This window comes from Cygnus olor, chromosome 2, assembly GCF_009769625.2.
Source record: "Cygnus olor isolate bCygOlo1 chromosome 2, bCygOlo1.pri.v2, whole genome shotgun sequence".
Lineage (NCBI taxonomy): Eukaryota > Metazoa > Chordata > Aves > Anseriformes > Anatidae > Cygnus > Cygnus olor.
In genome coordinates this window covers 41,228,004-41,247,987 of record NC_049170.1, presented here as the reverse complement: position 1 = coordinate 41,247,987, position 19,984 = coordinate 41,228,004, and the positions used below count along the sequence as shown (strand labels likewise).

The window sequence follows — 19,984 nt, the reverse complement described above, 5'->3', positions numbered from 1 at the left end:
TGCTGAGGTCACAGTGGCCACCACTGCCCGTGGGCCCTATAAAACAGGCCCCCTGCAGCTGGCCCACCACTCGCTGAGCATCTCAGGCCTCTGACTGCCAGCTTGTGCGGCAGGAAGGAGACTAGAAGAGCAAGGCGAGCGGCAGGCCTCCTTGGTGTGCGAGGACAGCAATGCCGTCCGGTGAAGCACCAAGAAGGAACGCACCTGAGCAGAAGGAGAGCTGTTGTGGGCGGAGGGATGGCACCGGTGGCACAAGAGACACCAGTGCCCAAGGGACCTCTGGCGCCCAGCCCACAGACACATACAGGCGGTATCATTGGCACCGCAACGATGCGGGGAACAGGCCGGCCCCTCAAACACCCAGCGCCAGGGGGCCTGGGCCTTGCCATAGGAGCAACGGTGACGTGGGGCGAAGGTGGGGACATCAGGCAGACAGCCACGGGGAGCAGAGGCGTGCCCATAGTCCGGAGCACAGTGCAGGACCCAGTAATGGCCGTAAGCCAGACAGCACCGTCGGACCCATGCATGAAAATCAAGCCAACAGTGGCATGGGACCGAGGCGTGGGACTGGACGACCCCCTGGTTCGGCACCCTGGCCTGAGAACATTCCGGACGGAAGGCATCCCGTTTGGGCAGTCCCGGGCAAGGACTGGCTTACCCTTCTGCCTAACACCGTGGAGCCCATGGAGCTGCATCCACCAGATGTGGAGGAACAGATGCAAGTGGATCCACCTCTGCCAGAAGAGACCCGGGACTACTGCGGCATGTCTTTGTGCTCTGCCATCCAAGAGCACCAACAGTGTCGCAGGAGTGCCTGGCGAGCCCCCTACTCGTTGCTCAGGCTCCATCGCAAGCATTAGCTTGGAGCCACCAAACACCACGGACATCCTGCAGGCTTACCTGCAAGATGTCCCAGCAATAAACAGCTCTTGCCGATTCTCAGGGGTTGTGTGAGTGCTTCTTTTTTTGGGGGGAAGGGGGGGAGAGAATGGGCTAAAGTTGCACCAGGGGAGGTTTAGGTTGGATATTAGGAAGAACTTCTTTACCGAAAGGGTTGTTAGGCATTGGAATGGGCTGCCCAGGGAAGTGGTTGAGTCGCCATCCCTGGAGGTCTTGAAAAGACGTTTAGATGTAGTCCTTAGTGATATGGCTTAGTGGAGGACTTGTTATTGTTAGGTCAGAGGTTGGACTCGGTGATCTTGGAGGTCTCTTCCAACCTAGGTGATTCTGTGAACTGCCAAAGTCTCCACTGAAAGAAATCTGACGGGCTGAGGAAAAGGGCTGGATATCACGTAAATGGATGGGTTGTCCGTGATGATCATTCACGGCACTCATTTCTGTGATGTCAAGGTAAACCCCATTCCACAGAAGAAAGTAAGGAAATCTGCAGTAGTTACTCCCTGCAGAATCAAAGTCTCACAGTGTTTGCACGGCACAGAAGGAGATGGTACAACTGTTTCAAGTCATTCACTGGTAGTTCTCATACAAAAAATACTTAGCTCAAAGACAATCAAAAGAAATCTTTAGGACCATTTCTTTTGTACAAAGGATTTCTATACTTTTTGATTTTCTGCTTTCAGTTGTCTAAGTGAAGAACTGGGTGGAACTTTGTTCTGATAGGCGCTACTTTCCTGCAGCATATGAAAGTGAATCTCCATCCCTGTAAGTAAAACCATGGGGGCATCCACTAAGGACGAGTGTCTCCTAACTTGCCCAGTCGAACTGACCCATCTTGGCACTGGAGACGGCACCATGTGGGAGCTCATGGCGATCTTGGTTGCATCATTCACACATCTCAGAGGGAACGGCTGCCATGAGACAGTGGGAAAAAGGTGAGGTTTGGAGAAGACAAAGGAAAGCAGATGTCTCCCAGCAACGGGTTTAAAGCAGTGAGGCTGGACTACTGTTGGGAAGCACCTGGTTCTGTCCAGGTCTCAGAAGACACCAGAGCATCTACTGGGTGTATGGGATTTCCTGAGGCAGAAGAGACTCCTGTTGCCATCTAGAGCAATTACTACGCAGTGGGATGGGTGAGGCTTAAAGACTGAGTATTTTGTGCCCCTATCTCACGAGGGCACTTTGCCAGTCTCTCCAGCAGTTTGTTACTTGACCAGTTAACAGCATTCAGAATAGAAGAATAGAGGATTATAAACGAATTCAAGGATCGTACAGTTCTTGGAGATTGCAGAGGAGTTTAGCCCAAGCTTAAAGCAAGCAAGTTGAAAACCAGTTGGGTATCTTACTGCCACAGTCAGTAAGAAGAAACCAAAGTTTCAGCCTACCTCCTGCCTTAAGTAAACAAGGTGCATGTGTAGCCCTGTCAGAGACAAGTCAAGAAAAAGTCTCAACCAAAAAGACACTAACTTGAAAGAGAAGTGTTTTTTTTGGGGGGTGACCTTGCAAAACAATCCATTTATTTCACAAAAAGGGAAAAGGAAAACCAATTCTGACATGAGCTTGCAGGACTTCTTTAGTACTTGAGCTTTCTAAATGTAGAAAAGGGTTTGCATAAGAAAGGAAAACATGCTGAGGATTTGATCTATATTCCAAAAGGTCTTTGCAGTCATATAAAATGACCCAGACTTATTACAGCTTCAAAAGACACACATAGTTAATACAGATTTTATCACATACCATAATAATACACAGGCTAGCATTGCTTTTGCAAGTATTGGCCTAATGAATAACATGTCAAGCCATGTAAACCTTCACATTCTTCGTTTCTCATCTAGACAGCTTTTAAACAAGGTCAAAAGCAAAGCTTTATGCCCGTTTTATCTTATTTTTTACTTTTAAACCTTTAGCAGAAATAAGATTTGTTATTTTTTGAGCATTCATGGATCCTCCTTCATTTTAAGAAAGGAGAAACAGTCCTGTCATATTGCATATGACATAATGGATTTTTGGAAGAATCTTTTGCTGATTAACCATGCAGTGAAGTGAAATGCTTAATAGAAAACACTTGGCACAAACTCCCTGATCAAAATGTCACCTTGAAAATGGCTCTAAGTCATTTGTCACTGTAAAGTTTACCCACGTTGCGTAATACTGGCATGCCATACTAACCAGCTGCAATTAGGCAGCTGGGGGTGATAGGGAAATTACAGGTATTATCTTTCTGGCTATCCACACATAATTAGCAGCTCCCATAGTTTGCCATGGTCTACAAAATACCATGTCAAAGGCAATCCTTGGGCAAGTACTGCCTCTGACAGTGCCTTACTATCTTTTGCCAAGGTTAAATGTGGGTCACTGTGCATGTAAATGTATGGAATCGTGCACGTGACGCCAAACAAGCATCGTTCAGAGTTTGACCTTTACAGGGTACGTTTTTGTTGTAGGATCTGGAAATTACTTGTAAAAAAATGACATCTGAAGTGTGATTACAATTGAGAGGTTATAAACAGAACTAGGTATTTTTACTTGTTTTGCTGCTATAAAGATGTCTGGGCCCTGATATTTTAGAGAGATCAAGTTTCAACCAATAAATGACATCAACATTAGCCAGCACAGTGCCTCCTCTGATTCCAGGCAAAATGAAGATCCTCAGACAGGCGACACAATGCCCTCATAAAGGGTAAAAGTCAAATTCTGCCCTTTTGAAGAAAAATGTTGGTAGCGCTCTGCCTGCTTTGAAAATTGTCATACACTCTCCACTGATATGGCTGAGAACAAATACAGTTAGTGTTTTACCCGTGCATGTCTTCACTTATTATTTTTGTGTTATTCAGATTACTTCTGTGTTACCACGTGTTTAGAAATCTATTTGTTACCTCTGCCTTTTAGGAAACGATGCAAATACCTGGAACACAGGAAACAGATTTTGCTAGAAATGCCACAGCCTGAATTTTTTATCCAGTATTTATGGCACATGTAACAGAAATCAATACATCATAACCTCCCCTAATTCCTGTATGCTCATCATGCACGCAGTAATCCTAGCCCCTCCAGCAAGTGCAGTGGTACCTGGCATGCTGCATCTCTTCTGCGTTCATTCTGCAGGACTTCACACATCCCTCCTTTCTGCCTTCGTTCTCTGTAGTCCATCTCTAGATGCCCACCCTACCTCTGAAAGTAGCAGCTCCAGCTCCCTCTAAAAACTCAAATGTTACTCACCTGGTCAAGGGAACGGAGACACTGGCAGCAAAGCCAAATGCCCTGCAGCACTTTCTGCTGGCAAGAATGTACCAGAAGTTGGATTTACTAGATAGACTGAACATTACACCACAGTGCAACACAGAAATATCCTCAGTGTCTTCTTCAGTAAAAACAAAGGCTGTGTTTCTATATGCATGAGCGGCCTGGTTCCATAACCAATATTACTTAGAATACTTCTTATTTTTAAGAGAGAGATTTTTATATCTGAAAACTGAGGACCTCCGGTGCTACGACATCTATCAAAATGCTTCTTCCATTCTTCATGCGTCACTGCATTTGTGGTTCGAGTTGGACCATTCAGACGGTACTTTATGGCGCTTTCTCCTACCTACCACCCCGGGAAGACCACGATACACGGGGGAGCTCTCAGTGACACACGCTGATACGCAGTCCATGAATGATTTAATAAGGCCTGAGTGGTCTTTCTCTCTCTCCCTGAACAGCTTGTGGTATATAGGGGAAAAAACAACAAATACTTCCATCATTACCGTACTAGCATTAACCTTTAGGTAATTGGCACCATAATTCAGGCCTTTCAGCTCAGAACAGTCACATGGAAACAAGAGGAGGAGGATGCTAACGCATATCCCTGGATTTGCCCACACATCACTGTGAAACACAGGCGTGTGCCACAGACCAGTCACGCCTTTGTCAACAGCCTCTGGTGCCCACGCTGCGCCACACGAATGGTTAAGAGCATCCTCCACTCTTAGCAGCTCTGCTCGTGCTTCTGCACCGTGTGCATGCCGCTAGAGAACAAAGCAGCCCAAAGCTGTGGAGGGGCACAATCTCTCAGCAAAAATGTCCTTCATCTACACGCACACACAGCATACACACACCCTCACCTATGCCACTTGGTAATTGGCAATGAACAGGGGGCATCTCCCCCTTCCATCTGCACTTCCTCCTCTCAAAAGCTGAAGCCAGTTCTGAAGGAAAGATTAGCACACTCCTCAAAAATAAAAAATAAATAAATAGCACACACCAAGGGCTTGCTCCTTTCCCTGAACCTCAAGTCTTAAGAGAAGATAACGTGCACTTTTGTGTGTGCTATCACCCAATGCATGTGCAAAGCACTCATGGATTTGCAGGACTGCAGAGGAGATGCCAGATAATAGGCTCCAATCAGCATCTTTGCAAAAAAAACCACGTTATGAACGCCTGTCCACACAACACAAGAAGCTCCACCTTATGCCCCCGCAGCTGACTCTGGGAGGCTGCACTGAAACCTCATTCCTCTGCTAGCCAGGAAATCCCTCCTTTCATTTACAGGCTCTATGTATTTTCTGACCTGCGCGTACCCAGTTGGTCTTGTGCAAACACTGTCCTCTGGGTTTAACTAATTCCTTTCGCCTCCAGCAGCCTTCCCCTCTGGTGTACTTAGTGCGCGCTGGACTGCCGCTCAGCCTTCATTTTGCTAGACTAAACAAGCCAGGCTCCTTCAGTCTCTCCTTCTCGATGTCTGCTTCTAGCTGACACTCCTTCTCCTGTTGCACAATACACTTGCAAGCCTGTACCGCATAAAATTCAGATTGCTCTGTTTTTAACATGTGGAAAGTGCTGAGCACTCATAAGCTCCCATTTTTGTTTTAAAAAACAAATAAATGAAATCACTACCTCTAGACCATGCATTTGTAAAAGTCTGCTACCAAGTTACGCATTTAAAATAACCTAACCCAGTGAAGATACACTGTATCAAAAAATAAAATAAAATTGCTTCTATGGACCATTTGCTTTTACAGTAAAATGTAAAGCATTTGCTAGGCTGGAATAGGAGCTAATATTCAACGCAAGCTTTTTGATTAAGGTTTCTGATTAAGACAATATGTTTTGCTGCATAATACAGCAAAATCAAATGTTCATACTGCGTTGCCTCTGTACACCAAAACTCATCTAACAAATCCTGTGCAATTCATTGTTTTCATTTTGCATATCTAGATTGTCCATGGCACTGCCTGGATGTACAAAACTTAAAAAAAAAATAAAAAGAACATATACAGAGTGTAGCTTACAACTTCATGATGTTTTCTGCTGTTGCCTCAAAATGCATATTAAGTTTAATGTGGAAAAGATGATCATACAGAACAGAACTCACTTTCTCTGTCAATTTTAGCAGCATACTGACAGCAGACCAAGCCCTTAGGTGCAGCACAGGAATGAAATACATCCGATACCAAACATGCTCCACAAGTCAGAGTCCCTAAAGAAAAAGCTCCCGCATTCCCTTGTAAGTCTATTTGAGCTTGTTTCCTTCAAAGAGAGCACTCCTTCTGAGAGAAGGGTAAGGCAACTCTCCTACGCTCCTCCCGAGCAGAAAAGGAAATGAAATTGCCTGCATGAGCTAGGAACTGGTTCTGTGGCCTGGAGCTGCCATCGTTTTTGCCATCGATGGCATGTACCACAGCATGCCATTTCTGACATGGATTCAGAGCGGTCCCTGGCTCTCACATAGTGCTACCATTTCTTCCTCCCGTCCTCTCCTCCTGTCTATCTGGGAAGGCAGTCTGAAAGGAGAGAGGCCTCCTATGTGCGATTTGAGCCATCCGACCTGCAGCAGGCACAAACGCGCTTCCAGCCTCTCTCACCAAGGGACCTGAGGTCTCCATCAGTGACCACCCGTTTCTCTGCGATCAGAGGCACGCATCGGGTTAACACCGTCTCTGAGCACGTGTGGACCCAAGCAATGCCACCATGTGACTGGTTTCATACATGAGCTATTCACAAGGGAGAATTGGTTCCCCACTATCAGCTGCTCTTTGGCAAACACCTGAGAGTTCACAGCAGTACACATGAGGTTGATGACCCCTCTGGATGTAGTTACTTCAAAAGGTGTTGCAAGACATGGTCCATACAAACCTGTTTGTGTACACAAGCCAGGAGCTGTAGGCGAACGCTGCCCGTGTGGACACACACAAACCTCCCTCCAGGACCAATGAACCCATCTGACGGCAAAAGTCAATCCTCCCAGTGTAGCTCAAATGCAAAGGTAATAGAAATCCCCTCTACGTGCAATTCACTCCACGTGCAGCTGATGTTGCACAATGTAATAGTACAATTTCATAGAACTACAGAATGCCTTGGGTTGGAAGGGACCTTAAAGATCACCCAGTTCCAACCCCCTGCCATGGGCAGGGACACCTCCCACCAGACCAGGTTGCCCAAAGCCCCATCCAGCCTGGCCCTGAACACCTCCAGGGGTGGGGCATCCACAGCTTCTCTGGGCAGCCTGTGCCAGCGCCTCACCACCCTCTGAGTGATGAATTTCTTCCTTATATCCAACCTAGATCTACCCTCTTTCAGTTTAAAACGGTTGCCCCTTGTCCTGTCACTACAGATCCTGCTAAAAAGTCTTTCTTGTAAGCCCCCTTTATATATTGAAAGGCTGCCTTATATATGCCAGAGCCTTCTCTTCTCCGTGCTGAACACCCCCAGCTCCCTCAGCCTGTCTTTGTAGGAGAGGTGCTCCAGCCCCCTCATTGTTTCCACAGCTCTCCTCTGGGCCTGCTCTATCAGCTCCGTGTCTTTCTGGTACTAGAGACCCCCGAACTGCTCAGCTTCCTTGGCCTCGCTGCCAGAAAAGCGACAAAACTCACATTTAGCTTTATATAGTGCTTTTTGTCCTATTTTTAACTCCCAAATAAATCCTGTTTGGAAAAGGCATTTCAGGGACCTCAGTGACACACAGCCTCTTCCCTGGCAAGCCCCAGTAACTGCAGCGTGTGGCTGCAGACATACCTCCTGGCAGATGGTCTCAACAGGCTCTGTCCCTAACACACACACACTTTCTGATCCCAAAAGCAACACCAGTGCAGGAAAAAATGATTCACCAAGGTAGGAGCTCCTCTACCTCCCTTGCTAGCTGAGGCGCACAAAGCAAAACCAAAAATACCACAAGATGTTTGTTACCATTCCTCCTCAATAGCTGAAGGACTTTTTAACCTAAATTTTCCCAGTCAAGCTTTAACAACACCACAGTTGCTTACTCCAGTAGATATTTTCACGGCATATCATTTCCTCTTTAAAAAGCAAGCAAACAAAAAAACTGTCCAAGGAGTTCATCCTGAAAAAATAAACTTGTGTAATTCACACAGAGCAGACTGCGCTGTGAAAACATTCTTGTTCTGCTCAGGAATGCGGAGCTGTTTAACTCCATGCACGCACGGCGCTCCGCGTCCTGGAAAGGACCCAGCCAGGTCCTGGACACGTGCACAGAGGTAAGCGGCCAGCCAGCCTCCAACGAGGCCACACAGACGTAGGACAGAAAGAGCGAGCTCCCACCTGCACCGCCACGCTGCCATTTTTAGCTATGCACACTGCATGGCACTGGTTTTATTTCCCTCAGCTGAACGTGATGGGAAATGCACCGATGTGATCTGAAGCATCCCCGAATGCAAACGCAGAAAGCGTGGCGATTGTGGAGTGTGACAATTTGGGAGATTTCTGTGTTTAACTTACAAAATCTTGTTGATACTGCGTCAGGAAGCACGGACGTGTGGAAGAGCCGCTGCCTGACTTCGGCAAGCTCTGCCCAGGTCAGCAAGGCAGCTCCTCCCTGGCAGCCTGCCCCTCCTGGAGCAGGACAAGGGACCAGGATGGATGTCATCCTTGCCATAGGTGACCCTCAGAGGCACACGACTGGTGTTGGGGCAGGCGGAAGGACCAGGGCTGGCTCTGGCAGCAGCAGGTGTAGAGCAGCGATCTGCAGGACGGGACCGACTTCATTGCAGCACCAGTTATGGCCAGAAACACAACCCATGAGGTGTCTGAGGGCTGCTGCAATCCAGATGTTTACAGATCACCTTTAATAATCTCTTCAGTGGGATTTTGGAAGATGTTGGCATAAAGCAGGCAACATCGTGCCCCCGAACATCTCCACACCCTCTCAATGGCGCTACTCCATTTTGTAAAGAAAGATGGTTTCTGTGTGTTGAGAGGAACAAAAATACCCTGAGATTAAGAAAATAATCTTCATATTTATGTATGTTATGCACGTACAGGTAGCTGTACACATGTATGTATACACGGTTTAAATAGATGTTTAACACAGTCACACATGCACACATAAAACAAGTAAGTTAAGAAAAACTGAACATTTGTCTGGAATATTCTGTATCCGTGCAGACAGGCAAAAGCTTGTTTTGCAACAAAGTTTCTGTAAAGCACCGTGGAAATCTGTGGAAAAATCTTGCTCAATTTCAGAAAGTCTGACTGTACACACAAGTGTTGCACAAGAATCCACCATCTCTTAAACAATCTTAAATTTAACGCAAGCAAAATGACACTGCACTGATTTGTATTGTTTTATGCTGATTCTACACTGCATGGAAGTCTTTGTCTTGGCCTAGGTAATGTATCCAAGTTCAGATACAGGAGGATGTTCCTTGTCCTTTGAGGCATCTTGGGGCCCCAAAATTTCTCTTGTAACAGGAAAGGTCTATTTTATTTCTTTATTTTGATAACACTTTTTCTCTATAGCCAACCAGAAGAGTAAACTTAGAACAAATTCAACTGAAATTATTAAAATAAAAACCAGGCTAACAGGGAACATTCTGTTAAAGAGATACAAAACCTTAATAGAGATAGATAGACCGACAGACAGAAAGACATGCATGTAATATGTCACTGATCTCCATTAAGCAGGGATATGACACAATTTTCTTTTTGCAGGATTTTGTGAAGACTTTAAAATCATAAATACGTGCAGAGGCTTACAGACACTTTAATTTATTCTTCATTCACCTACCAAGCTGTGTAAGATACACACCAACAAGCACAAAGACAGCAAAAAGAAGAGAAGTTGAACGTAGTAACCTGAGCACCTAGAAGCTGGGTGTCTAGTCCGGAGCTAGTCAGCCAAAGCTTTTACACATCAAGCAGGTTCTTGGTCTCATCCTGCCTAGACACCCATTAGAAGTAGATCAAGCCAAGCACCCTGGAAGTGCTCGTTTCTCTGCCTGTGAAGGAGGCTTTCATTAATAAGCTGGTGTTTACCTTTTAGAGCTCTACAACTAGGGGAGATAAATCCAAGCACCCATGTAAGCCTTTGCAGAGGTGCAGGAAAGGCTCTTTTCCACCCACCAAGACATGCCTGAGGGTCACCTCGCCTTCCTGCAGCACAATGCCCACAGCTCCCAGGGAATCTCTTGGCCCATCTCCTGCTCCCGAAATGCCAGAGCCAAGGCCTGGATATGCATCAGATGTGCACCATTAGCAATGACGTTTCCTGCATTTACAGCGCATAAACTCGTTCCTAAAACAGCTCTCGCTATTCTCAGTCATTTGGCTCACGCTCAGTGATGTGGCCCAGTGTGAAAGAAACCCCTTTTTCTCTGGCCTCAACAATGTGCCCATTTGTGAGCAAAGGACTGCTTTCCCCCACGGAGCCGGTTAGCAGTGATATTTTATTTAAAATTCTTGTGGATGCTTACGGGCTGAAGTAACTTGCGATGTGAAAACCAGATGTCCGAGGCAGAGGAAAGATTCAAAGGGCTTTCAGGGATGGAGTGAGTCATAACTCAGCTTCAGAACCTCAGCTATTCCTACCCAACCTACCAGCCTCTCCATGGCAGGTCCCGCTGATGGACAAGGCTCCACGAGTTTGCATGTGTGGGCATAGGACAAAAATAGAGAATTAACAGTAATAGGTAAGAGCAGCTACTTGAGGTTTATCGCTCAAACCATCCATCTTACCATCATTAAGAAGACAAGGAAACTTCGATGGCACGGTTAAGTAAAAAGTAGCATCACTTTAACTCTGTTACCACCAAAAGCATTAAGAATAATTAAAAGCTCAAAATACTAGAGGGAGCCAGGTCCTCCAAACCCTACTGCACCCAAGCAGCAAAACATCCCTGCAGCCACTGACACAATTTGTGCCTCCATCAGAATTGCAGCCACAGCTGGTTTGGGATTTTCTGTGTGTGCTGCTTTGACTGATCTACTTATAAAACTGACTGAGGTATAAGAAATGAGAAACTTGAAACGACACAGCTATAAAACAGCATCCAGTTACATGTCAAAGCCAGCCTGAATGTTTTGGGGTGCATAAAAATTTTGAGTATGTGCTTCTGCAGCTATAGGTGTTTCAGTTTTTCCAAGGTAATTCTGAAGTATTTTGAAAGTCTCCCTGCATGGCTGCCAATGGATGGGCTTACTCACAGAAAAAGCTAGTAATAAATGGCAAAGTAGCATCAAACTCCTTCCCACTGAAAATAACAGTGAAATCTTGTTTACATGGAGAATTTGTCTGCAACTACTGTAACAGAATTCTTGTATTTTGATCACATTTATTTTAATACTTGGAGCTGTAAATATATCAACTGGAGTTCCTCACTCACCTTTACCATGGGTACAATGAATGGTATATATGCCTTTAGTTTCTTTCTTTCAGATTTATCCAAGCACTATTAAGAAAATGAATGCAGAGTTATTTCAGGATAACATCACCAAAATGTACTGTTTTTTTTTTTTTTCTCTCTCCAATGCATAACAAAACGTGATTTTTACTACAAATTATTATAAGCAAACTGCTGGAAGCTAGTCTCTTATAATCTGCTGTCTTATTTTGACTGTAGGAAAATGTGTTGTCATCTCTGTGAAAATACTTGGATATACAACCACCTATGTTCCTTTAACAGTTTCCTTTGAATATGTTTGTAAAAACAGAGTGTCTTCATTTTCTTTTGCTATTTTTAGTTTTGTTTCCTCATTTTTAGAGACGTGCTTTAATCAGATAAAATTTCAAGTATTCTGTCCATGTTACAACTCCCATTAATTTCGTCTCTTGACTAATAAAACCGTCTTCCTTTTCAAGGTCAAAGAGTTGAAGAGTTGAGGGTAGACCCCAGGAAGTCAAGAGTTTAAGTCAGGACACTGCAGGCTGTGAGTGTCCAGAAGCGAGTGAGCAAGCAGGACACCCACTTACAGCAGTACTCCCAGTGGGATCGTTCCTTATGACGTCCATCCATCTTCTTGACATTTAGTAGGAGATGACACTACTAAACCTGGATGTAAACAGTAGCAAGGTGCATGCAAAGGTATAATTTATACCGGCCTTCAAACGGGATAAAAATGAAGAGCTGAAAAATTTATCTTACAGGTACATGCAGCTTATGGTAATAAGGACCAGCAAGGATGCTCTTCTGTGTGAGCCTGCGCAAATCACAGCCCCCTGACATTCCTTCCCACCTTTAAAAGCGCTCTCTAAGCCCCTCCAAATTTATCTTCAAACACATGCATACTTTTAAATTCAACCACACTAAATAAGGCTGCAACAAAACCAGAAACACTCCCCTCGGCAGCCTCCCACAGACATGGCAGTGCTATGTATTTCCCTGTAAGGAGGGCCCGTCTTTAATAAGAGCTTCATCCGATCACTGTCATTGTTCTAGATAATGGATTACCTACACATACATTTTCAAGTGTAATGACACTCTTGCTTATTAAAGACCTCTCAGCTGAAGGGGCAGAATATTATGAACTGGCCAATCCATTCATTTCCTTGAATATGTTATTCAGTATTTTATGCTAAACCAGCAATACACCATCCATTTTAGTACAATGATCCTTATGTTCAATAAAACTGAAGTGCTGGATCATAAATCATTATAGTCATTTATTTTACATTAGACACATTAGCCACTATATTCCATAATCTATTACAATAAGGTGGATTTAAATGTACCCCAAGGAACTGCAATAATAACTTGAGAACCAAATATAGCAATTATGGATAAAATATGCTTAACCTAAAACTGCACTAGCTGCATAGACTGCTGTGAACTTTAAATAAAATTTAGGGAGGATGATAACTGTCCTGGAATAAACAAGCAACAGAGGAAAATGAGAGGCTCCTCTCTGTACTGCAGATAGCTTAATGTGCCCTACTTAAGGGGGTGGGGGCGTTATGCTTATAAGCCAGTGGCTATTAAAATATTATTATTCCATTATTACTGGTTATATTATCTTCCTATCATGTGAAAATTTCCTATATTTTCCTGGTGCTTACATCCTACTTACATTTTTAAATAGTGCTCTCCATGGCTGGCTGCCTGGCTAGCCTATTTGGATCCCTAAGTGTTCTTCAGAACGCCTCCAACTGTTTTTTTTTTTCCTGTGAACTTTCCACAACGCATCCAGACCTTTCTGGTACCATTTCAGCTACCAGCTCACTGAAGACCAGGTCTTCTCCTTTTTCCAGACCCAATGTACCTGCAGAGCCCATTGCCACCTTCTTGGCCCCCAACCAAGAGTCAAATCTCAAACGTCAGCAAGCAGTTTAGCATTTTTCAGAATCACCGCTCTCCAAGCATTAAAAATAGCAATGTGCTGAAGCATGTGGCCGTTTTTACCAGGAGAACCCAGCACCACAGACCACCGGCACCCTGGGGAATGGGGCCAGTCACTGGCCCAGCACAGGAGAAGCAGTGAAGAAGGGGCCATCAGGCATCATCTGCATGAAACACTGCGGTATGTTATGCCCAAACTTCACAAGTGCTGCTTTGTATTTATAAAGTCATGTTGCTTACTTCATAAATTCCATTATCCCTGATGTATTCTCCCGGTTTTACTGCCTGTTTTTTTTTCCCCCCAAGAACCAAAATTATACAGTGAACTAGATGCTGCTGGAGTAGCTGCTCTTACCTATTACTATTAGTTCTCTGTAACTCTCAAATTCTCTGTGATGTTTCCAAAATAATTACTATTAACTTACATTTCTTAATTAATTTCCTAGGGGGCATATTAGCTGGCTCTGCAGATATGTACACTGGATCTTCCATTTTCCAATTACTCTGTTACATGAGCTTTATCTACAGGTCTGTCTACATCATTTACCTTACTTCCTTAGTGTCCTATTTTCTTTTTACATGGAGGCCAAATACCAGGACCGGGCACTGAGTTTAGCTCTTCGCACAGTTTCTGAAAGCCATCCTGCTGCTCCAGCTGGTGGCTGAAGGGCAAAGCCATGCTGCCCGCAGCACGCTGTGGCTGCCTGCCCTGTGGCTACGCAGGCTTCGGTCCCCAGCAGCCGTGCCAACACCTTGTGCAAGACTTCACAGAAGCAGCAGAAAACATCCTGACAAATTCTATGGGAAATTTTGCTTCGCTTCAAAAGCATGGAATACATTCAGGCAAGTAAGGTGCATTTAAAGCAAGGTAAGACAGAAGCTTGCTTTCCAGCAATGTCTCCATATTTTACAGCACAAGAGCCACAGCACTGAAGGGCATGCTGAATGCAAGAAACCTCACCTCTGGTTTAAATGTTCTTTCTAGTTCCTAATAAGACCAGAGTTGCCCCACCTGGCCTATTTATTTTTGTTTAGGAGCCTGACGAGAGCTGCGACGGTGCCACCAAGAAGAGAACAATGCACCAAGCTCGGTGTGTTTGGGAGAGAAAGTAAATATTTTGTGCAACATTCATTGTCGAACAAATCATTCTCTTTTTGATAAACACACACTGGAAATCTGTGTATATTGAAAGAACTCAAATCCCTGCGATAACCTTGCACCACAGGGGTTGGGCAGAGCTCAGTAACAAGAAGCTGAGAACACGGAGAAAGTCAGATGCTCTCCCTGCCTGCTTTTGCCTTGGTCCCTATGCCTCGTGTTCACCCACGTGTGATACAGGAGCAGAAAGGAGAAACGAGAGGTGTGCATCTAACCAAGTCACTGCCAATTTTTGTCTAAAGCAGGACAGGAGCCTCAGAGGCAAACTGCGGATGAACCTGAATTTCTTCCCCATCTCCACCGTGCTCTGCCCCCTGTCAGGACTGCAGCTAGCGAGTCACGTCTGCGAACTGCCAGCGTGCAGAAAGCAGTCCGAGTGTGATGTGCTCCCCTCAAGTGTCAGGCTCACACTTACACCGCTGGTAGGTTCAGGAGCGGCAAGGGCTGGATCTTTTTTATGATTCAGTTGGAGACAGAAGTTGCCCTTTCTGCTGGAACAGAACACTTTTTCCTAGCTCTGGACCAGTCTGGAGGCAGTGAACCTTACCTCCATATTTTACCTTGCAGAAAAGCTGTTCCGTGTAACTTCCAAACTGTCTGAATGTTGCTAATTACAACATTTTTCTGGAGTCTAAGAAATTGCAAAAATGCAGTTACTTAAGCAGAATACAATATCTAATTAAGTGTAACCTGTATCTGACAGCCTCAAAGTGGATTTTTTTTTTGTTCTTTTTCCAAAGTATGGTATCAAAACAGACAACGGTGCACAGTAAGGACCTCTGCTCACTCCTGAGTCATGGCAGCCACTGCAAAGACCTGCCAAGAAAAACTGTGTTCCCTTCTGGGTACGTTCACAGAGTGCAAGCTGATCAAGAGGTACTCTCCCTCTTTTTTATCCCTCCCCAGGAGAACAAATGGAGGAGGGAGATGAAAGTAACAGCAACAAAGAACCAGTTGCACAACGCGCTTTGATCAGACAAAGCAGACAAAGTGCGCATTGTCCTCGGCAGCCAGGGCCTGCTCAGCAGCCTGGTCACCACCATGGCACGTGAGAAGAGAGCACGTCACCCCAGCTGGCTCTCAGGCACCCCTCCATCCCCGCCGAGCCTCGCACCCGGCCTCCTGTACCTCGTGCCACACAAATCCTTTCCCAGCCGCTGCTGCTGACCTCAAGCACGTTGTTCATCTGGGGCCTGGAGAGCAGGCTGCCCACAGCCAGGTGGAGAGGGCAGTCCTGCGGCCTGTGGCGGCGTGACAGAGGTGGCACTAAGAAGTAGCTCCGCGGTATTAACTGCGTGCAAAAATATCAAACTCTTTAGTGAGAGAGAGAGCTTACTGGTGGGAAACACCGATCTTAAGTACAAGGTATTGGGTATTTTAAAGCAGAGGTGGAAGCTCTTCAGGTAGGAAGTTCTCCCAAAAGTCCCGGCTGGAAGCTGAGAAGCCTGAGCAGCCTTACCTACCTGGTAAAGCCGCCAGGACACCCAAAATACCCCCAATTCCCTACACTTGGGAGAAGGTTTCTGCTTTAAACTCTCCACAGTGAACAGGAACATTTGGGATCTACACAAGCTCCACACCAAAGCCTAAGCAATCTCCGGACCCCCAAAAGAAAATAAACACTGGGAGATTTTCCATGAAGCATGTGGTGAAAAAAATGTGTGCTGACTTTTTAGAGATAGATACGTCCTCCAACAGCTGTGTTCCCCTCTGCCAGCACCTTGGCTGAGCGTTTTACCCCCCAGCAGTACCCACGGGGAATTTTATCGGCAGGCAAGCTAGCGAAGAAGGGTGGGAAGGCAGAGAGGCGCTGATGACCAGCACCTCTCACAGTGTCCACAGCACCCAGGCCCTCTCCTGCCTTCCCAGCAAAGCGCTCTATCGATTGAATTCAGAGCAACTTCCTGTGAGCCTGGTTGGCAAACAGACCTGTGGAAAAGTAAATCAGTTTATCACCCGGCTTTCCTCCGCCCCTTTTAAAATAAGGAAGCGCTCAATTGCTTTACTGAATAAGATCCATGCTGTGCTGAAGTAACGATGACAAATACCCGATCCCGGGCTCATTTGGGCGACTACCACCACACGGGGTGGAGGGGTGCAATGCTGAGGGGCGAGCTGCTCTGGGAACGAGCACCCCAGCTCAGCAGCGAGGACGGGGTACCACAGGGACCCCCATACAGACCGACCCGAGGGGCAGCGCAGGCCTCACGGGCCCTTCAGAGCTGACGAAGGCCTCAGCAGCTTGCCACCTACCCCTGCCCCTGCTGAGCACCCCTCCCCACACAAAGTTTCTCTTTAAAAAATCTGAAGTACAATTTAGCCACCTCAGAAGCAGGAAATAACCGAGGGCTTGAAACCACCTGAGCCAGGAATCTGGCCTTAAATTTCCCAACCCGACGCTAGCACAACATCAGTACCTTTAAAGTCTCTATTAGGAAGGGGTAAGAACAGCCGGGGAAAGTCAGGGTCATCTCTGGGAATTTATACTAGAAATGTTTGCTGTATTGCAGATCAAAATAGCATTTTGACTCATTGATCCCCTGAATGCCATAAAAACTGAAGCGAGATCCTTGTGCTTAGCGGTGGGAAAAATGAGTTTCTTTGATTGCCCATCGTCGCACAAAGACTGAATAAAATAAAGAAAAACAAAGAAAAAGAAAGGAAATATAAAGCTCGAGATGAAGATGAAGACAAGCAAGCAATTAAAAAAGATAAATGATCTTCAATTTACCAAAAAGAAAAAAAAATGTAAACCTCTGCCCTGGTAGCATGCTTAGCTCTTAATCAAGTATTATTACAACCGCATGCAAATGATGGGATGGCAGAGCATTCCTTCAAACCGGGTTTTCATTAAAGATTCTGCTTTTTCCAGAATAATAGTAAATGACACGTGAACTTCATATGAACTATAGGTCATGAAAGGATTTAGTATTGGCATTTTTAATCTAAAAAGTCTGTGCCAGAAAATCAATATGTTTCAGTTGCAGCATTCGAATGCAATTTTCTTCACGTAACAGGGCTCTTTCTTTCACTCTTCCCCTCCCTCCCTCCCTCCCTCTCCCCCTCTTTTCTAAAATAATGAATAATCCCCGGTTTTTCCATGAAACAAGCCGGCGTATCAGCAGGTAACGGCATCAATAACGCGTCGCGTGTAAACAGAGAACGAACAAAAAAATCATTCACGGCCCTTTTCAAACCGGCGTGCTTTTCATCAGCGCTATTACAGGTCCCATTCGCATTATCGGATCGCGCCGCGCTGCATAACCAAGGTGCTGACAAGCCCTGATTACCCAATAACTCCCGCGCTCCTCTCGGGCAGGTTCACCGAGAGGACAGGAACGCGCGGCCTTCCTGCGGGGCAGGCCGCCCGCCAGCCTCCCTCCGGCCCCGCCAGCCCCTGCCTCCCGCTCCTGCGCACCCCGTGGCCGCCCTGGCGCTTCCTGAGAGGGGAACGAGGGGTTTTCTTCTCGATTGTTTCGGGGAACCATTTATTGTGCATCGGAGGAGGAGGGGGAACGGGACGACGGGACGGCAACGTAAACGGTTTAAACTCTTTCCATAGGGCTGCTAAGTCACCTCAGGAAATCTGCAGCCGGCTCTTTCCCATGCTGCAGGGCCGACAAAGCCGTCCCTCGCCCGGCCAGGCGCTGCAAGGAGGGAGGAGGACGCTCTCGCCAGCTTTCTCTGGGTGCTCGCTAGCCATCCACCTTCTGCTCTCCCCTTTGCACGCTGCACCTCTTGCAAGATGGACGGCTTAAAAAAAAAAATTACAAGCGGTTTCAGCAGTCCTAAGCGTTTCTCGTGTTTGGACCCGACCCCGCTGCAATCGGAGGCCGGTCGGAGGACGCGCTGGGCGCTCGCTCCTTCTAGCGACTGGGGCTGGAGCGCTAATGGGAAGCAGCCGCCCAAGTTGGAGGCCAGATGTGCAGCCAGAGCCGCACCGAAAGGGAGCTGGTGCCATTAGGACGGGGATCTAACGCAGGCTAATTCCCCCTCCATGTCACTCTCCTAATTCCTTGCAGACAACTCCTTCTCCGTACCCTAACGAGTACGCACATATCAAAGGCAATCAAGCAAAATAAACATTTGCAACAAATTTATTTTTGGTAGCAATTTATACTAAACTTACTGTGGTTTCTCCTTAACTAATCAGTTTTTAGCCTTCTTCTATGCGTCCCCTGAGTGAAACATCTGCTTTAGTACCACTCGGCATCCAGAGCTGGGGGTGCAATATTACCCACACTTCTCTAATTAACTTCTAATGACACAATTTATCCGCACATTTCTCTTATTATTTTTTTTATTATTTTCAAGCCGGAGCAGAATTTGACTTTTACCTGTGCCTGCCACGGCGGGGCCACACACGAAGCTCCTGCCCAGCTTCAGAGCAACCCCAGACACCCCGCGGCCGCAGGACTGAGCGTGGGGGCACCCCAGCACCCCGTCATGGGCTCGGTTTTCTGACCAAGCCCTGTGGGATCAGAGGAGGGATGATGTGACTTCCTCCCCACCTCTGCCCAACGTACCAAGCTCGTATCTTCTCCCAGCACGGGCTTTAGAGGGATGAGAAGGAAGAGGTGGCTTCTGCAAGTGCTGGAGATACCAGAGTGATGGGAGAGGGGAGGGAGAGGTGTGGGATGGGGCTGGGTGGGCAAATTCCTGCCAAAGGTGGAAGCCACAGCCACAGCCACGTGAGCCAAGTGCCTAGCTTATGTTCTGCTGTAAAGCCTTAATATTTTGCTGCCCTGGTCAAACGCACGGGTACGTGGAGGCTACGGAGCCTTAGCTCAGACTTAATGTCCAAACACCAGGTCTGTGAAGTGCTAAGTGCAGCTGCTACCTTGCTGCACAGAGCGCAGACAGAAACGCAAGCACAAGCCTGGCAATGCGCACACTGATACGCTGGGAACCTTCCTGCTGTACATTCACATTACCTCCTTCTCAGCTTCATTATTTTATTTATATTTTCTCCTCTCCCACACACGGCTGTTGCGCATTTACTCATCACTACAGACTATTTATTGTCACTCATCACTGCGGACTATTTATTGTCACAAGCCTTTTAAATGGAAAAATATTTTGGGCTATCTGCGGTTGTGCCAGTTCAACAAAGGACTTTGTATTTGGTATCTCCTAAAATTGGAAGAGAAAGTGCTTTTCTACTCAAACTCAAAAACAAACGAGCAAAAGCTTGACCATTCTCCTTCCAAGCAGAGGAGTTACTCTTGTCTGAAGACACAAGTGTGACAAATTTCAGCCGAGAACGTGCTACTTTTGGGACTTTCTCCCACACTTGTGACAGTAAGATTGACTTCAAACTTTCCCATATCCACCACCATAAGAGCCATGAGAAGGCAAATGGTGGCACACACTTATGAAT

The 19,984-nt window shown here is 46.2% G+C and overlaps 1 protein-coding gene and 1 long non-coding RNA gene across 5 annotated transcripts in view; one reads left to right on the top strand and one right to left on the bottom strand.

Moving 5' to 3' along the window:
• The window catches only part of RARB (retinoic acid receptor beta), a 331,581-nt gene that overhangs the window by 123,982 nt on the left and 187,615 nt on the right, over nucleotides 1–19,984 (bottom strand). The gene's annotated exons all lie outside the window — the stretch shown is intronic.
• LOC121066593 lies at nucleotides 17,666–18,702 on the top strand. The gene is made up of 2 exons (XR_005817856.1): nucleotides 17,666–18,140; nucleotides 18,219–18,702. It is a non-coding gene; the product is annotated as an uncharacterized LOC121066593 (long non-coding RNA).